The sequence below is a fragment of the Sminthopsis crassicaudata genome, chromosome 3, assembly GCF_048593235.1.
Source record: "Sminthopsis crassicaudata isolate SCR6 chromosome 3, ASM4859323v1, whole genome shotgun sequence".
In the NCBI taxonomy this organism is placed as follows: Eukaryota; Metazoa; Chordata; class Mammalia; order Dasyuromorphia; family Dasyuridae; genus Sminthopsis; species Sminthopsis crassicaudata.
In genome coordinates this window covers 559,835,419-559,853,160 of record NC_133619.1, presented here as the reverse complement: position 1 = coordinate 559,853,160, position 17,742 = coordinate 559,835,419, and the positions used below count along the sequence as shown (strand labels likewise).

Below are 17,742 nucleotides of genomic sequence, written 5' to 3'. Positions count from 1 at the left end.
GTTCGGAACAATATACAAAATTGAATAGGTGAATTTGCACGAAGGAAATGGAATATGTTAGCACTTTCTATTGCTAGAAGGATTTTTTTTTTTTTTTTGTAACTTCAGTCATGCTCGATTCTTTGTGAGCCAATTTTGGGATTTTCATGGCAAAAATATGGAAGTAATTTGCCATTTCCTTCTCCAATTAATTTTACAGATGAAGAAACTGAAGAAAAAAGGGTTAAATAAATGAACCAGAGTCACACAACTAGTAAGAATATTTGAAGCTGGATTTGAAGTCAGGTCTTCCTGACTCCAGACCTGACATTCTATCCATTGTGCCACCTAGCTAAGCATGAGATTGTGTACTCAAAAAGAGACTTACTTGAGTTACATACTCTTCAAAAATACATGTGGAGAAAGAATATCTTAAAAATGATGGAAAAATGAGAAAGAAAACTATGACATGGCATACTGTATATTTCCAAGATGTTCATACATATATATGTGTGTGTATATATACATATATATATATACATATGTGTATATATATATATATATATATATATATATATATATATATATATATATATATATAAAGTTTACTTATACATGTAGTATGTGCATATGTGTCTTTCTGTCTGTATACACATATACTCACTCACACACATATACACATACACAGCCCTATTATGTTCTTGTCCCCTAGGGCCTGCAATCCACTACTCAAAGTCTTTATCATGTCTTAAGAGATTCTTTCTCAACTTGTCTCTCCAGAGTAACCAGGAATGCTCAGTTAATTCCCTTATGCAGATCTGAAGATTGCATTCAACTTTCTCTCAATCATAAAATATCCACGTGTCCTTTCATACATAACAACGTACAAATATGTCCAGGACTTGGTAAAAATTGGGTCAAGTCTAGTGAACAATCATTCCTCATTCTTTAAGCATCTATGTGCCAAATAGTTTGATAAGAGGTGAAAATATAAAAAGAAAGACCCCAAATAGTCCCTGCTTTCAAAGAGTTCAGAATTTAATAGAAAAGTGGATGTACAAATAACTGTACACACACACACACACACACACACACACACATATATATATATATATATATATATACACACACACATATCTTCATTTCATATATATGAAATGAAGATTTTTCAGAGGAAAGGCATTTAGTTTAAGAGGAATCAGAAAAGGTTTCTTTCAGAAGATGGGACTTAAGCTGAGATATGTAGTGAGACAGGGAAGCTTAGAGACAGACAAAAGGATGGAAAAGGTTCCAAGCATAAGAAATAGCTGAGAAAAGCACAGAGTCAGAAGAGTAGTGCTTTCTGTGAAAAACAGCAAAACAATGATTGCAGAGTATGTAGAGGGGAATAAACTATAAGAAGACTAGAAAGGTAGAAAGGAAGCAGATTATCAAAGTCTTTAAAAGTCAAATAGGGAATTTGAAATTTATTCCTGAGTGTAATTGTGAGGCAATGAATTGTATTGGATAGAGTAATCAGAGCTATACCTTAGGAATATAAATTAGGCAGATTCTAGACTTGAGAATGGACTGGAATGGGGGAGCCTTAAAGCAGGGAGGAGATAATTAGAATGTTATTTAAATAGTCTAGAAATAAAAAGGTTGAGGAACTTCATTAGACTAGTGGCAGTATCAAATGAGTGATGGCAGTGTATACAAGAGATGTTATAAAGTAGAAATAAATTAATTTCGGGACTTAGTAGATGCCTGGAGTGAGATAATGAGGCCAAGAATGGTCATTGCATTTTACCAAATCGTTGTGTCTTAGATAATTAGTTATATTAGTAATGATAATAATGATAATGTTAATGAGATGATGGTATTATGTTAAAAGCTCATATTTAAACATTTAAACTGTTTTGTGACTGTATGAATTTATGATCTTTTCTGGAGAGAAGGATCATGGTATTATGGATAGGAACCTGTCCTCGAGATTAAGAAGAGCAAAATTCGCATTCTTCTTTGGGACTAGCCAAAGTTTTTCATTACAGTACAAATTTTCATTACATCTACATTAATGATTTCCTAGTTGAAGGAGGCTGGCCTTCACTGGTAGAGGAAAGTTTCTTGTAAGGTAAAAACCTACACCAGTGAAAATATAGCTCCCCTTTTCTCTGAACAGAAGAACATTATTCAGATAAAAAGTACTGCATTTGGATTCAGATGGCTGACAGACAGTCAAATTTCAACTCTCTTCCTTATTTTCTCTGTGAGGTGGGATCACATTTATCTTCTCTGGAATTCATTCCCCTCACCTCTGAAAGGAGGGAGTTAGATTAGATGTTTTCCTACATCAAACTCTAAGATCTATCACCCCATGAACAACCCTATAAGAAAGTGGTGTAAATGGCATTAATTTTATTTTGTAGATGAGCCAGAAAAGCTTCCAAGAACATTGCAATTCACCTTTGATAACATAGATACTATACCTGCACTCTACTCACACCTAAACTGAACAATCCAAAGGTTTTTTGTTTAAACATTAATTGCTTGGCTTAGTAATCACTCTATATTGAGTAGTAGGCAACTTTCCAAACTACTTTCTGCCAAATGATCAGCAGTAGAGAAAAATACAATTCAAATTCAAGAGACACTAATAAACTTTGCTACATGGCAGCATAATACAGTGAATAGAAAAAAATGACCTTGAAACTAAGAAGACCTGAGTTCAAGTACTGCCTCTGGGACATAATGCTACATGAACTTGGGTCAAATTTCTTAAACTGTCAGAGCTCCAAGGCTTTGCTCCAAGACTGTAAGTTGCAGAGAAGGCTTTGGCCAAAAGAATATAAGTTTACTTTCTATTTTCATTCTTGTTCCTCAATTGGTAAAATACTATTGTTGGCATTGGGTATTCAAAATAAAAAACAGTCTTTGACATCAAGGAGCATATATATTATTGAGAAAAAAAATTTGTAAACGTACAATCAAACATGTAAGTTAACTTATAAATATATATGTAAGTAAACATGTTAATTATATATGCCTATAAAAGTAATATAAATGATTTTAAGAAAGAGTAAACATTAACAATTTAGTAATGGAAGAGAGAGTGATGGGACATCTGTGGAATGTGATGAAATATCTGGAAGGGACCCTTGCACCTGAAGTTAGATATGAAAGAAGATAAGGATTCTAAGAGGCAGAAGTAAAGAAGGAGTGCATTCAAGGCATTTGATAATTTATATAAGAGTACTGAGTCAGGAAATTGAATGGTATGTCGTTCATTAGCAGTTTACTATCAGATTGTCCTAGAATAGAGAATTAATACTGGAAAGATAATTGGGAGCCATATTATGTAAGACCATAGATTGTAAAAGTTTCTTGATTATTCTTGGTTTTTTTTCCTACCTTCTTACCTTCCTTCTTTCCTTCCTTCCCTCCTTTCCTCCTTCCCTTGGTCCTTTCTTCCTTTCCTCTTTCTTTTCTTCCTTTCTAACTTTAGAGGTAATAGGGAATCAATGGAGTTTTTTAGCAAGGGAGTATATGGTCAGATCTGTGTTATAAAGTTTATAATTCTGTGGAGGATAAATTACAGAGTGGGAAGGCTTTGAAATATGGGAGATATTTTAATTGTGAGGGAGATGGTATTTGTCATAGTCCACAGAGACAAAGCCATAACTGTAATCAAATTTTGCTGCACAGAAAATAGGTTGCTTCATAGTAAAACTCCCCCACAGGGTTTAAGTGCTAACTGAGGTGAACTGTGAAGCTAATAAATTGGGTGATAATTAAAATCCTTCTGTAAAAATTGTGGCTGCCTTCTGTCACATGGTATATGTTTACTGTAACTAATCCCAAAGTGCCACTCACTCTCCTGGTTGCTGGGATGTTTTTGTTTGTCTTCAGTTTTGACAAACCTGTCTCCAAGGCAGATGTGAATTCTTTGAAATTTACTCCATAAGGGAGAGGAGAAAAACTCCATTCTGACTCCAGAACTCCAGTCTAAGATCTTAATTACTGAGGTTGAGATGTATTGAGTATTATCTGTGGAATAATGTAGATCATCTGGTCTAGCCCCTTCTAAAATTAGTATATCTAACACACTCAAGTTTTTTATCTAAGATTACAATTTATATCAGTTTCTGGCTTTATTATCTTGAAGCTTCAGGACTTCTAACCCTCTGGAGGGTTCTTAAATATCTTAATCAGTCAACAAATCTTTTCACAGTTGATTCTTTTAATTAATACATTAAACAACCAGAATTTCATTGATATAAGTGCTCCTGTCAAGGCAAGTGACAATCTTATTTATCAGACATTAAGGGTTATTATAATTTTAAAAAATCTTGCTATGTAGCAGGGAATAGGAGTAAAAAAAAGACATATAAAAGATGAAGTAGTCCATGCCCTCAGTATATCGCAGGAATGATATTTACACCTACAAATAAATGCAAAATGTATACAAAATAAATACAAGGTATTTGGGTGCAGGACTATTCAGGAAGGATGGAGATTTTTAAAAAGTATCATGTACTAAGTCACATTTGATATAAACCTTGAAGAAATACTAAACATTGGAGAAAATTTAGTCCAAGTAAAGTATGATAAGGGGAAGAAGATGGAATGTCATGAGTAGGGAATAGGAAGAAGGAAATTTGGTTGGACTATAGATGGACAGCAATGTCTATTAGATTGGAAAGGTCAGTTTCTAGTAAGAGGGTATGAAGGACTTTAAATGTCAAACAGAGGAGTTTGTATTTAATATAAAAGAAATTAGTGAATCTCTGTAGTTTATTGATCCTGAAGTGAATGAGTAACAAATGTCATTTATTTCTACGGCTATACTCAAAATCTTCATAGCTTGGTACGATGAGCAGGAAATTGTATCCTTCTGCCATAGGCTTTGAGAGTAGCCTAAAACAAGAATAGTGACAATTCTGTAGCACTCTGCCTTAATTAGTTAATATCTAGAATAATTAGTTAATATCAGTGTTAAATTTTAAGAAGAATATTTGCATTTGAAAAAATGCATAATGAATGATGACTGGAGTTTTAAAAAATATTCATCATCTTATTATCTAGGAGTGGTTGATGATTCTAAGGATATTTAGACTAGAAAAAAATCTATTTTTTTATTTCATAGGAGAAAAGTCTGTCATAAATAGAAATTGCAGAAAAATAAGATTTTTTCTTCTTCCAAAGAAGAAATTGTCTGACAAGTAGAACTATCAAGAATGGAAGAATCTGCTCTCAGAGGTACTCAGATGAAGTCTGGAGGACCACTTCTCACAAAATAATATAACATTTGTTTTTACTGTTCAGAAACAAGTAGAATTAAATTGTCACTGAGATAGCTTCTGAATCCAAGATTTTGTGATTCAGAGAATTAAAATTCATCTCCACAAAAGAAAGAAGTATTGAATTGAAGATGTTGGAGTAGCATTTTCATTTTTTTTAATATTGAAGACATAAAAGAACAAATGAAGAAAAAGATAACCCTGCTCCTCCAGGAGTTATATTTTGTATCTTTATAGGTTTCCAGAGCATTGAAGTTGTGTTTAGGACCATTATGTGGGAATTCATGGTACTACTTCTTAGCTGTAAGTTTCCTAATGCATTCAGATAATAGATATAAATGATACAAAGAAGTGAATGATTAAGCTACAAAATGGAAAGATTCAAGTTGCTGATAAACCATTCCAATATGTTCAACTAAAAGTTGAAGGAAGAGTTTGTGGTATGTCCACAAATCTGTTTACAGTGGTGTCTTTACTGATAGTAATTAAGTAATTATTTATTACACATTTATTAAATGGTGGCCATATGCCAGCTTTTGTGCTAAAAATATGAAATGCATATAAAGTTAACAAAAAGACAGTTACTGTTTTTAAGGACTGAAGACAACACAAAAAAGGAAGGTTGAAAGGAAAAAGTTGACTGAGAGGTGAAATACTTGACTTCTTTCAAGACTCAAATAAACCATAATCTTTTTCATAAAATCTTTTCTGGCCCCTTCCTATCTCCGTCCTTCCTTCATAAACACCTTATATTTTAACATTTATTTTCTCTATATATATTCTGTATATAATTTTATAAGCATTTGTCTTCTCCATTAGAATGTAAGCTGTTTGAGAATAGGTGATATTTCATTAAAAAAAAAAAAAAACTTAACTCAAATGGTAGTGATTCACACATATTCATATCCAAGAATCTTTCCACTGTGCCATGCTGCCTCCCATATATGCCAAATTTGAAAAACTGTGAATATGGACTTCACATCACAGACTTCATATCTGTGCCACTAGGGACAGCCTAACTCAATTTGCAATCATCACCAGGTTAGTGGAAGGCTAATGAATTTTAAAGTCATAACAAATTTCCAAAGATGATATAGTAAAATCATAGATGGACTAAGATTATACCAGTGTAGGAAATACCCTTACCAATGAAATAATAGATCCTTGAAATATTAACATATTGAATGCAGTCAATACCAAATAAGTAAGTTCTGACAAGAGGACTTGAAAAATATAAATAATTTTCTAATTATATTATTTTACAAGTAGAAAACTTAGGGATTTAAAATTTTATCCAAACATGATTGCTAAGAACATTTTGTAGGGTCTGGGCGGATCTGCACTTGTTACCTATTTTGAGATCATAAGTCAAGGAAAATGGGAAAGTCAGAATTTCCTTTGATTCTCCTCCACAATTAAGTCATTCTGGTTCTAACTTCTATTACTGTTGGGATACTTTATGAGCCTTATATGAATCTTCTGGATTTTTCACTCTTAGGAATTTTGTGGCATCCTCCAAAGCCATTTAAAACAATTGATTGAATTGAGCTTTATTTTGTAATGTAAGGAAGTTTCTATTGCACAGTTTAAAAGAATTACAATAATGCTAAGAAATTGTGTAATATACATGTAGCTTCAGTGCATGCAGAAGCTTTGGATGCTAATTAAGATAAATTGGGAAAGGAACCAAAAGCAAAATAGAATTCTATATATATATATATGTGAATTTGAAGCAGCAGGAGATTTGCTGTGAGGGGCATAAAGAAGTACATAATGAATTCATCTAGAAGATATTATGTCCCAATTGGAAAGACTGGTAGTATTACAGCATACATTTCTGAAATATAAATTTGAATGCCTTCCAAAAGAAATATACAAGAATTTGAACTACATCACTAGACTAAGGGGGGAAATTTTATATTCATACGCACCTTATACAGAGGAAAATTGCATGTAATTTAGGGAAATACTTCCATTGGTTTTAACTGGCACCACATGGAACAGAATATACATTAATCAAATCTGAGTTATTCTCAAGTACTCTATCTTTAAGATGCCCAAGGACTTTGATCTACATAACCTCAACCTCCAGCCAGACTTCCATATGGCTCTCCATTCTGAGTTAGACAAAAATCAATCACTCATAGTGCTGAAAAGAGTTAGTTGTTATTTCTGCAATTACTGTATCATTTAAGCAAGGCTGGAAAATACTTTATGAAGTATAATCAATCTCTTTATCATATAGAAGTAAACAGAATTCCAGAGTCATTAGAGGATTTCCTTAAAGCTATATGGACAAAGAGAGGTAGTTTTTGAACCTAGATCCTCTCTCTAGAAATCAGTTTGTCAACAAGTATTTATTTCTTTATTTTTCTGTTCTAAGTACAAGGGATTAAAAAAAACATAAATAAAAAATCAATTCTTCAAAAATTTAATCCACCCAGTTTTTTCTCTGCTATAAAGATGCATATTTTATAATGAGAAAGAACATGTATACTGCTAGGTATATACAAGAGATATAAGGAGTAGATTGAAATTGATTTGAAAGTTTAAGGGAAATCAAGTTGTTACATAGTAAAGGACTCTTGGAAAATGTACATTTTGAAATAAGTATGAAACAAATCCAGAAAAAATAAACAAAATTGGAGGATAGTCAGTGCCAAGGCATAAAGATAGAAAATGAAGTATCAAAATCAAGGTTCATAACAAAAACTGTAGTTAAATTACATAGTGAGTAGAGTAAATACGGTCATTTCATTGTATTATGAATCCAATCCTCAGACTACCCAAAAGTTGTTTGAATTTTCATGTGTAGGACATATTCTGAGTGTCAAGATTCCCAGGATTTCACATGACAAGATATAGAAACTGAGAATATTTCCCGTACACTGATCCTGTGCTGTTACCATAGGATCTTGAGAAGAGCAACCATTGAGTAACTGTTTCTTCCTCTATTCTATATCTAAAACTCATTATTTTTGTCTGCTTCACTCTGATTTGAAGTGATTATGGAGATGAAAAAATTCCTTTTCCAATTTCTCCCATTTCTTATTCTTCTCAAACTCTGTTATGTCTTTCAACATAATCTAGCTGAAAAGCAATTTGACTGAAATTCAGATTACACCATTCTCTAAAATGAGAAGCAATAGAGACATAATGGATGGAGTGATTGATATGGAGTAAGGAAGGTCAGGTCTAAATTATGTGTCAGAAATTTAATAGCTATGTGACTGTAAAAGTTAAATATCCTTTCTGTGTCTCAGTTTCCTTGTTTGTAAAAAAGGATAATAATAACACATAGATCAAAAGATTGATGTGAGAGTAATAATATTTATGTAAAACACTTTGCAAAACATAAAATACTATATGAAAACCAACTTTTTTCTTACAGGTATTCTATGCCATAATAACCTCATAAAGCATAAACAAATAACTTGAATGTTAAAGGTGGTATCCTAAGAATAGTGAGGAATCAAGTCAGGTTATTTTCACAGGCATGATTAGAAAAACAATTCATAAATCAAACAGGATATGGAATACAGCAGAAAAATAAATAATTTTAATTAAAATTGATTTTTTTTACACAAAAAAAATTAATACATGCAAACTACAGAAGGCAATAATTGATTGGAGAACAAATCTTTGGATCAATTATTTCTGTTGAGGGTTTGATATACATAATATATAAAAAAATGAATTTAAATATATAACAATAAGATGCAGTACTCCATGAAGGTCAACAAACAATATGAACAATTTTCTTTTTTTATTAATTTTATAATTATAAAGTTTTTGACAGTATATATGCATGAGTGATTTTTTTTATAACATTATCCCTTGTATTCATTTTTCCAAATTTTCCCCTCCCTCCCTCTACTCCCTCCCCTTGATGACAGGCAATCTCATACATTTTATATGTGTTACAGTATAACCTAGATACAATATATGTGTGTAAATCCAATTTTCTTGTTGCATTTTAAGTATTGGATTCCGAAGGTATAAGTAACCTGGGTAGATAGACAGGAGTGCTAACAGTTTTCCTTCAATTCCCATTGTTCCTTCTCTGGGTGTAGTTGTTTCTGTCCATCATTGATCAACTGGAAGAGAGTTGGATCTTCTTTATGTTGAAGATATCCACTTCCATCAGAATACGTCTTCATACAGTATTGTTGTTGAAGTATATAGTGATCTTCTGGTTCTGCTCATTTCACTCAGCATCAGTTCATGTAAGTCTCTCCAAACCTTTCTGAATTCATCCTTCTGGTCATTTTTACAGAGCAATAATATTCCATAACCTTCATATACCATAATTTACCCAACCATTCTCTAGTTGATGGACATCCATTCATCTTCCAGTTTCTAGCCACTATGAAAAGAGCTGCCACAAACATTTGGCACATACCCTTTCTCCTCTTTAGTATTTCTTTGGGATATTAGCCCAATAGCAGAAATGCTGATCAAAGGGTATGCACAGTTTGATAACTTTTTGGGCATAGTTCCAAATTGCTCTCCAGAATGGTTGGATTCTTTCACAACTCCACCAACAATGCATCGCTGTCCCAGTTTTCCCACAGCCCCTCCAACATTCATCATTATTTGTTCCTGTCATCTTAGCCAACCTGACAGGTGTGTAGTGGTATCTCAGAGTTGTTTTAATTTGCATTTCTCTGATCAGTAGTGATTTGGAACACTCTTTCATATGAGTGGATATAGTTTCAATTTCATCATCTGAGAATTGTCTGTTCAATATGAACAATTTTCAAAAGAAAAAGAACATTTAAGATTTTACTAAATCAGTAATGATAAAGCATATATAGTATATAAAAAGCATAAAATTTACCTCGCAACCTGAAAATTGACAGCAATAAAAAAAAGATTGACATAATCATTGTTGGAAGGTTTATGGGAAGATAGATATAGTAATATAATTAGTGGAATGGTACATGGTGAAATAATCCTGAAAAATAAATTGAAATAAATTTTTATTAAGTTAATAAAACTTTCTTTTCTAGTTCATTGGAAATCATGTGCACGGATTTGGTACTGTTAAATAAATACAATGGCTGCAGACCTTAAATTTTTTTTTTTCATTGTAGATGACTTCAACTATGTATGTCAGAAATAGTGTCATTTATACTGTAGACTTTATGTAGACATAAAATAGACTTTATGACTTGTGCTGATTCTCTGATGACTGTCTTTTAAAGGAAACTGAAAAACTGAACAAGAATTAGAATCCTGTATTTCTTTCAGATTATTCCTGACTTACTCAAGTTTGAAATGAACCTAGTTGGTTAAAAGAGCTATATTCCATAAGTCTTTTCTGAAATTGGTGAAAAATTTTCATGTAATTGGAGATTGACAGCAAAGACTTCATAATACTTGGGGGGTACATGATTAATTCTGAATTAAAGAGAGAGATGTTGCTAGGAAATCTCTCTATTAATCTGCTTTTCTTATTAGTACCTTAATTTTAGTAAAATATAAAGTTTAGTAAAATATAAAGTTTCTAGGAGTTGGAAGAGATCAAATGAATATTTGCCATTGTTCCTTTATTATTTAGCTTGATCCAGTGACTTCATTTGTAGAAAGACTTCCCAAATACATGGAAGGTGGAAACTATTTATACCAATGACAATTGGCATCTTTCCTACAACTTTTGATCTTAAGAGGCTTAGTAAAAACTGTTTAGTAATTTTCTACTGAAGTCTGCTTCTTCTTGACCCCATTTGCGATTTTCTTGTCAAAGATACTGAAGTGATTTGCTCTTTCCTCCTCTAGATCATTTTCTTGTGAGAAAACTAAGGTAAATAGGGTTAAGTGACTTGTTCAAGATCATAAACTAATAAATGTCTAAGATAAGTTTTAAACTGAGGAATATGAGTTTTCCTGACTCTATTCACAGCATTCTATCCACTATACCAACTATGAAAGGTTAGATAAATATTCATGGTTATGTAGCCAATTTGGGTCAGAGACAACATGAATTAAGATTTGCCTGGGTTCAGAATCAACTGTCAATTCTGTGTTTCATGCTAACTTGTAAACTTTAAAGCTATAACTCACATTTATATAACTTTTTAAATTATAGAATTTATATAAATTTATATTTATATATAAATGTATATAAAATAAACTGAAAGAATTAAGGAACACTTTAGTAGCATAGTATAAGGAATTCAAAGCACACAATAGCTAGAATTTATAAAAACAAAATAAGGATTGAAAAGATTTACAAATATTATCCAAAAGTTTTTAGTATTGATCCCATTTTTCAATGAAAGAAAATGAAGTAGAAAGAAGTTAAATGCTTTTTCCATTAGCAATTATCTAAGGGAAGATTTCAACTCAGTACTTTTTGACTTCAAGTTCATTTCCATTTTCCCCTAAATACTGAATGTTTTAAGTTGTAAGTTTAATAGTCAAAACTTTATTCTAAAAAAAGTATTTTTTTCAACTTATAAAGTTGAACTGATGTCACTGGGTCATCTGCAACAGGAACTTATAGCCTTCTGCTATGCAACATGCTGGGCATCCTCATTCTATGACCTGGGGTTAGCAGTGGCAATGCCAGTGCTTATAGTTGTGGCATATGTCTTAACTCAAATGGACAATAAAAAAGAACCTTGGAAAATGAAAAGGTTACATAAAAATATTCAGGAAAAGAGGCAAAAGAAGGAACAGTAAGAGAAGGGAGTGTAAAACACATCACATATTCTGATAATCAGGATTCCAGTTAGGATATCCTTAAAGAGGGGAAATAAGAGATCACAACATGGACATAACAATCAGAGAGTTCACTTTATAAGAAGGAAGATTCTATTGAAGATTGAAGTGAAGAAGATAACTTCTTGGTAATCAAATCAAGCAAACATAGTCACATAAAGAAAAAAAAGTTTGTTACAGGAAAGATGAGAAAAGTAAAGGAAAATATCAGCATCACAGTTGCTAACATGATAGCAAGAAGCATGTCAGGATGAAGAACAGAAGAAGGAACAAAAACATGAGAAAAGTTATTGAGAGAAGAAGGCTAAAACTCAGAAGGAATGGGAAAGGTAGAAATTAAGGGAAGTGTCTAGTTCGGAGAGATATGGGTAGAGAAGAGTCAAAAGAGTTTGAAGTCAGAAGAATAGTTTCAGCACATCACAAAACAGTGTTAGATAATTATGGAGATAAATTAAAAAATAAATCACTGGAATTGAAGTTCATTACTCTAGCAGCAAGCGAGATTTGATCAAGGAAATGTAAGGAAGTGGATCAAAAAAGTTAAACTAGAAGAACAGGATCCCTTTTCTGATTTACAAGATATCAGCAAAATGAGAAGATCAGCTCAACTGAATCTTCATCAGCAGAATCAGGATCTAACTTTGAGGAGAAAGAGAACAGGAGTGAGGAATTAGAAAAGGAGGAGCAGTCAAGAAGCACTTTTGAGGAAGTATATGATCTGCTGTTGAAACAACTGATGAAGAAATAAGTAAAGAGGAAGAGCAAGAAAATGAAAACTATATCTTAGTTGTTGCAAAATCAAGAGTTGACCTAGACTATAGAAGGAATGAAGAAAAGAAAGAAGTGGGAAAGGAGAGCCCAACAATCTAGCTTCTCAGGGAAAATTACTTTTTCAACTGTCCGGCCTTATTTTCCATTGAGTTGAAACACAAGCTCTGTAAATAAGTATCTGGCCTGCAGATTTGTTGGAGTGTAGAAGAAATCCAGTATCTAAACTGGATGGAAGAAACACATATGTTATGTTATATAGAGCAAAGGACAAAAAGACCAACGAAATTGTGGGTCTGAAATGGTTGGAAATAGAAAAAAAGAAAAGATCTCTCAATGGTCTCCCTCCAGGAAATCATCATCATCCTGAAAGCTCAGCAACTAAGTATTGTCACTGTCTGAGAAATCATGGTGGGCAGCAACATAAACCCAATCTACATTGTCATGAATTTCATGGTACATGACTTCAAGAGCTTTATGGAGAACATGATTCAGTCCTTTTTGCCAGGGAAAGTGAAAAAGCTGATTATCCAACTCCTGCAGGGGGCAAAGCATCTTCTTGACAACTGGAACCTTTACCAGAACCTGGAGACTTACAATCTGCTTCTCAGTCACACAGGCATTTTAAAACTTGGTGATTTAGGGCTGGCCAGAGAGCATGGCTCTCCATTAAAATCTTACACACTGCAGTGATCTCCTTGAGATATAGGGCCCTAGAGATATTATTAGAAACAAAGTCATATTCCATTGCAATAGACATGTGGTCAGTAGGCTGTATATTTGGAGAGCTGTTAACTTGGCACACCCTGTTTCCAGGTAAATCAGAGATTGACCAAATCAGGGCAATTTTTAAGGACTCAGTAATTCCAAATGAGTGGATCTGGCTTTGTTACAATGACCTTCCAATAGTGAAAAAAATTACTTTTAAAAATATAATGCTAAAACACAATTAGAAAATAAAATGAGTTTCAAAAATATTTCTATAACTTATGAAAAATGATTTAGTAGATTCATCTCTGACCAGGACTTTCTCTTGTTAAATAAGTTCTCAACTCACTACCCCCCAGAGGAGAATCAGTGCAACAGACAGCATGAAACATAAGTACTTTCAAGGAATCCCCTTTCCCATCAATCTCTCCATGTTTCCCATGTAGCCAGCCAAGTGCAAGCAATAGAATTTAAGTGTGGCACCAGTCTCTTCTCTCTAGAAGGAGAACTTAGCTGAAGCTAATCAGGGAATGATGATTTTAAAAGATACTACCCTCCATCTCACCACCATTAATGAAGGAGTATCTATAGGAAATCTGAGAGTTTGATCTTTAAGTTTTAAACTCTAAGCCATAGATCAAATCCTACTCTGATCGAGCTGCAGCTCAGCTATGGTTATGAGAATGTATGGACACAGGGGTCTTGAGGGATTGGAGGCATGTCTCTCTCCTGACTGCCCACCCACCATGGAAACTCTTGTAGCTGAGGCTGTTCAAGAGCATAAGTATGATCAGAAAAACTGAGTGTTTTAATATGGAAGCCTGTGTGTTTTGTTCTGTTTGATTTTGTTTTTACATGTTGTCTCTCTTGGGCTTATAAATTTGTAGAATCATGAATACACCTTTCCTAATCAAGTTGACCCCCACCTGCCTGTTGGGACTCCAGGCAGGGTTTTATTCATGGTGGGACAAATTTGACCATCCTAAAAGCTAATGAATACCAAGAGGAGTCACTGATGTGAACATTTGCTGTGGAGATCTCTGTTCTTCACTAATTCTTCCACAAACTGTTCATTTTTCTTCAACACTAATCTAGTCATGCTACAGTGAACATCAGGGGTCCTTGGGCTAGCCTGTACCCAGTTTTATTTGAAACCAACAGTGGTGGGTTTTTCATTCATAAAGGTGTAGGTATTACTGTTGAAGCCCTTGATATCTCATCAGTTCATTTTTTATCCTCTTTCCCCTCCTTGGGCACCTTCCCATCTGTTACCCCTGCATAAACATTCAGCAAGAATCTCCCATGTTTTATACTATCTCAAGTCTCAGTTTTCTAAGTGAAGAACTGGACCCACTCCCTGAGAGCAGGGCAAGGAGGTTTGGTCTGATTCATCTTCTGTATCAACTTGGAATAATGAAACCTTAATTCAGTAGAGTTTTTGGATATTAAGATTATCAAAAATATTAAAATATTAAAAATAGAAAATTTAAGTCATGGTAGAATCTTGAATTGTATTCCATATCATGGTAGGAAATGTGTCTCTCTATATGTCACCAACTGCTTTAGGAATTAAAATGACTTGCTTGGGGTCACAAATTTATAAGTCTAAATTAGGCTTCAAATGTATGTTCTTTGATTCTAATTCTAGCATTCTCTCATTGAATTGTGATGCCAGTGTAAAAAGAAAAAAAATGCTGCTATTGCACTTCCTTAATTTTAGTGAAGAACATTGATATGTGATATTTGTTAAAAAAAATCTACTGTATTTAGAGTATCACTTGGGGAGTCGATAAAACATTTAATTAATAAAGAGTCCTTATCCATATGGGCTTTATAGACAAGTGAATAAGAAATGTATGCTCAACATACTAATATTTTGACTGAAGATAAATTGAATTTAGAATCTGCAGGGTTTTGTTTATGTTATTGAAAAACTATTTAGTGATTTATTGTCTGAAATGAAGAATCAAACAATATAGGAATTAAAATGGTCCTTATATATTATATTATACCAAACCTCAGAATCAGAAGATCTCAGAATTGAAGGGAAGATCTAGATCAACTTGTACAACAATCCTGAGAAATAAGCATAATCAATACCTATGATGTCTTGTAATGAGAAACTCACGCTCCCTCTATGATCACCGTCTCCCCATCTCTACTTCTTCCTTATCATTCCATTTTTGGACAACTATAATTTTTTGGAAATTTTTTTTTTACTTCTGTTGAATTGAAATATATATATATATATATATATATATATATATATATAAAACTTCTATTCAATGGAATCAGTCTTGGCCTTCAGTATAAAGATAGCAAGGCCAATTCCTCTTCTAGAAAGTAAACCTTTAGTCTCCAAAGTCTGAAAAGCTATTACAATTTTAAACAGAACTAAAACTGTTTGGACAGTCTGTATTTGAAACATTATTGTATCTTCCTAAGTCTTTTCTTCAATAATCCCTTAATCCCCAAGTTTCTTCAACTTTTTTAATAGAATACCAGCAGAGGTAATTAGGTGGTGTAGTGATTAGAGCTCCAATGTCAGAAAGACAAGTTCAAATCTCACACATTAACTGATTGTTTTATCCTGAGCAAGTATTTATGCTCTGTTTCAGTTTTCTCACATGAAAAAAATGGAGTAAAACTAGTGCTAAAATGAGTTAATGTTTGTAAAGTTCTATGCAAGCCTGAAAGCATTGCATAAATGCAAGTTATTATTAAGATATGATTTTTGAATCTATTTAATATCTTGGTCATTCTTCATCTCTGTGGTCTCCAGATTGAGTGGGCTCTTTCTAAAACATGATACTCAGAACCTATAATAATTCTTTACATGGAGTCTGGCCAGGGAAAATTCAGCAGAGTTATCAGCCCAATTTTGGAACAGTGTACTTCTACTAATTCAGCCTAAGATTTTGTTAATTCTTTTGGTTGCCATATTATGCTGTGACACTCATTGTATTTGTAGTCCATTGAAACCTCATATGAATTATTATCTATTTTTGTCCCTCCTCAATTATGATCTACTTTTCCTTGTCTTGCTCCTAGGGAGAAGACCCACTTAGAATTTAACTTAGAAAACTGAGGCTTGAGAGAGTATAAAACATGAGGAAGATTGTTGCTGGTATCTATGCAGGTGCAACAGATGGAAAACATATGATATAAAGTGCTGCTCCAAGGAGGGAGAGAAAGGGACAACGAACAATTATTAAAGAGTTATATTCTGAAACTTACAGTATATGAAGTCCATTTATATGAATTAGGTATTACACTTGTCAACCTTTACTGCTATATAGATGGAATCATAGCGCATCCTGGGCAAAAAGAGAGGGCTGGGCAAATTTTATATAGATTAATCCCATCAATGTATGGGGTATTGCATTAAGATTTCTCACAAATAAATTGAAAATTATTCTAGTTTTCTAAGTGGGTTAGATATTCTGTCACAGATTTGGCATGCAGGACCTCAGAGCTCTGTTATCTAAGTAACCAAAGTAACTGTGGGAAGAGCTTTTTAAATGTTTTCCCTTAGAATGCATGCAAATCAGTGATATTTGACTTATTTTTGAACATATCAGTGACTGTATACTACTTATGACAATGACCCTGGCATTCTATAGAAGCCTTAAACTTGGTTTACTTAAAATGATGTGATATAATTTTATATATATATATATATATATATATATACATATATATATATATATTTTTTTTTTTTTTTTCACAAATCCTCTTGGGTTTGATAATATTTCTGGCAGCGTCTTTGTTCCTTATAAAGGAGGGATATGAAGAGTGAATACTAAGGAAAGGGAGGGGCATCCCAACAAAACTTATTAACTTATCTCAAGGACAAACTTCTGGGATTGGTGCTGGTAATACTTCCAGCTAATATGTATTAAGTAATATGTGCCAGGTATTAGGCTAAGTGCAGAGAATACAAAATGAGATAAAAACAGTCAGTACATGCTTAATAAATACTTATTGATTACTTTCAGAGGGCATCCATTTGAATGGGGGAATGATATAAAAATATCTATCTTATATCTAATTTGCTAATTTCAGATTACATTCATTATAGATACATGTCTAATATGTATTTATATAATGAATATAATCTGAAATTACTAAATTTTGGAACCAAATGAAGATGACTATAGCAGGAGTGTGTGTATGTGTGTGTGTGTGTGTGTGTGTGTGTGTGTGTGTGTGTGTGTATGTGATAGAGAGAGAGAGAGAGAGAGAGAGAGAGAGAGAGAGAGAGAGAGAGAGAGAGAATATG

At 33.0% G+C, this 17,742-nt stretch overlaps 1 protein-coding gene and 1 pseudogene across 4 annotated transcripts in view; both read left to right on the top strand.

Moving 5' to 3' along the window:
* GRM5 (glutamate metabotropic receptor 5) overlaps positions 1–17,742 on the top strand; it is a 696,817-nt gene that overhangs the window by 82,593 nt on the left and 596,482 nt on the right. The gene's annotated exons all lie outside the window — the stretch shown is intronic.
* LOC141563491 (cyclin-dependent kinase 11B-like) lies at positions 552–15,671 on the top strand (annotated as a pseudogene).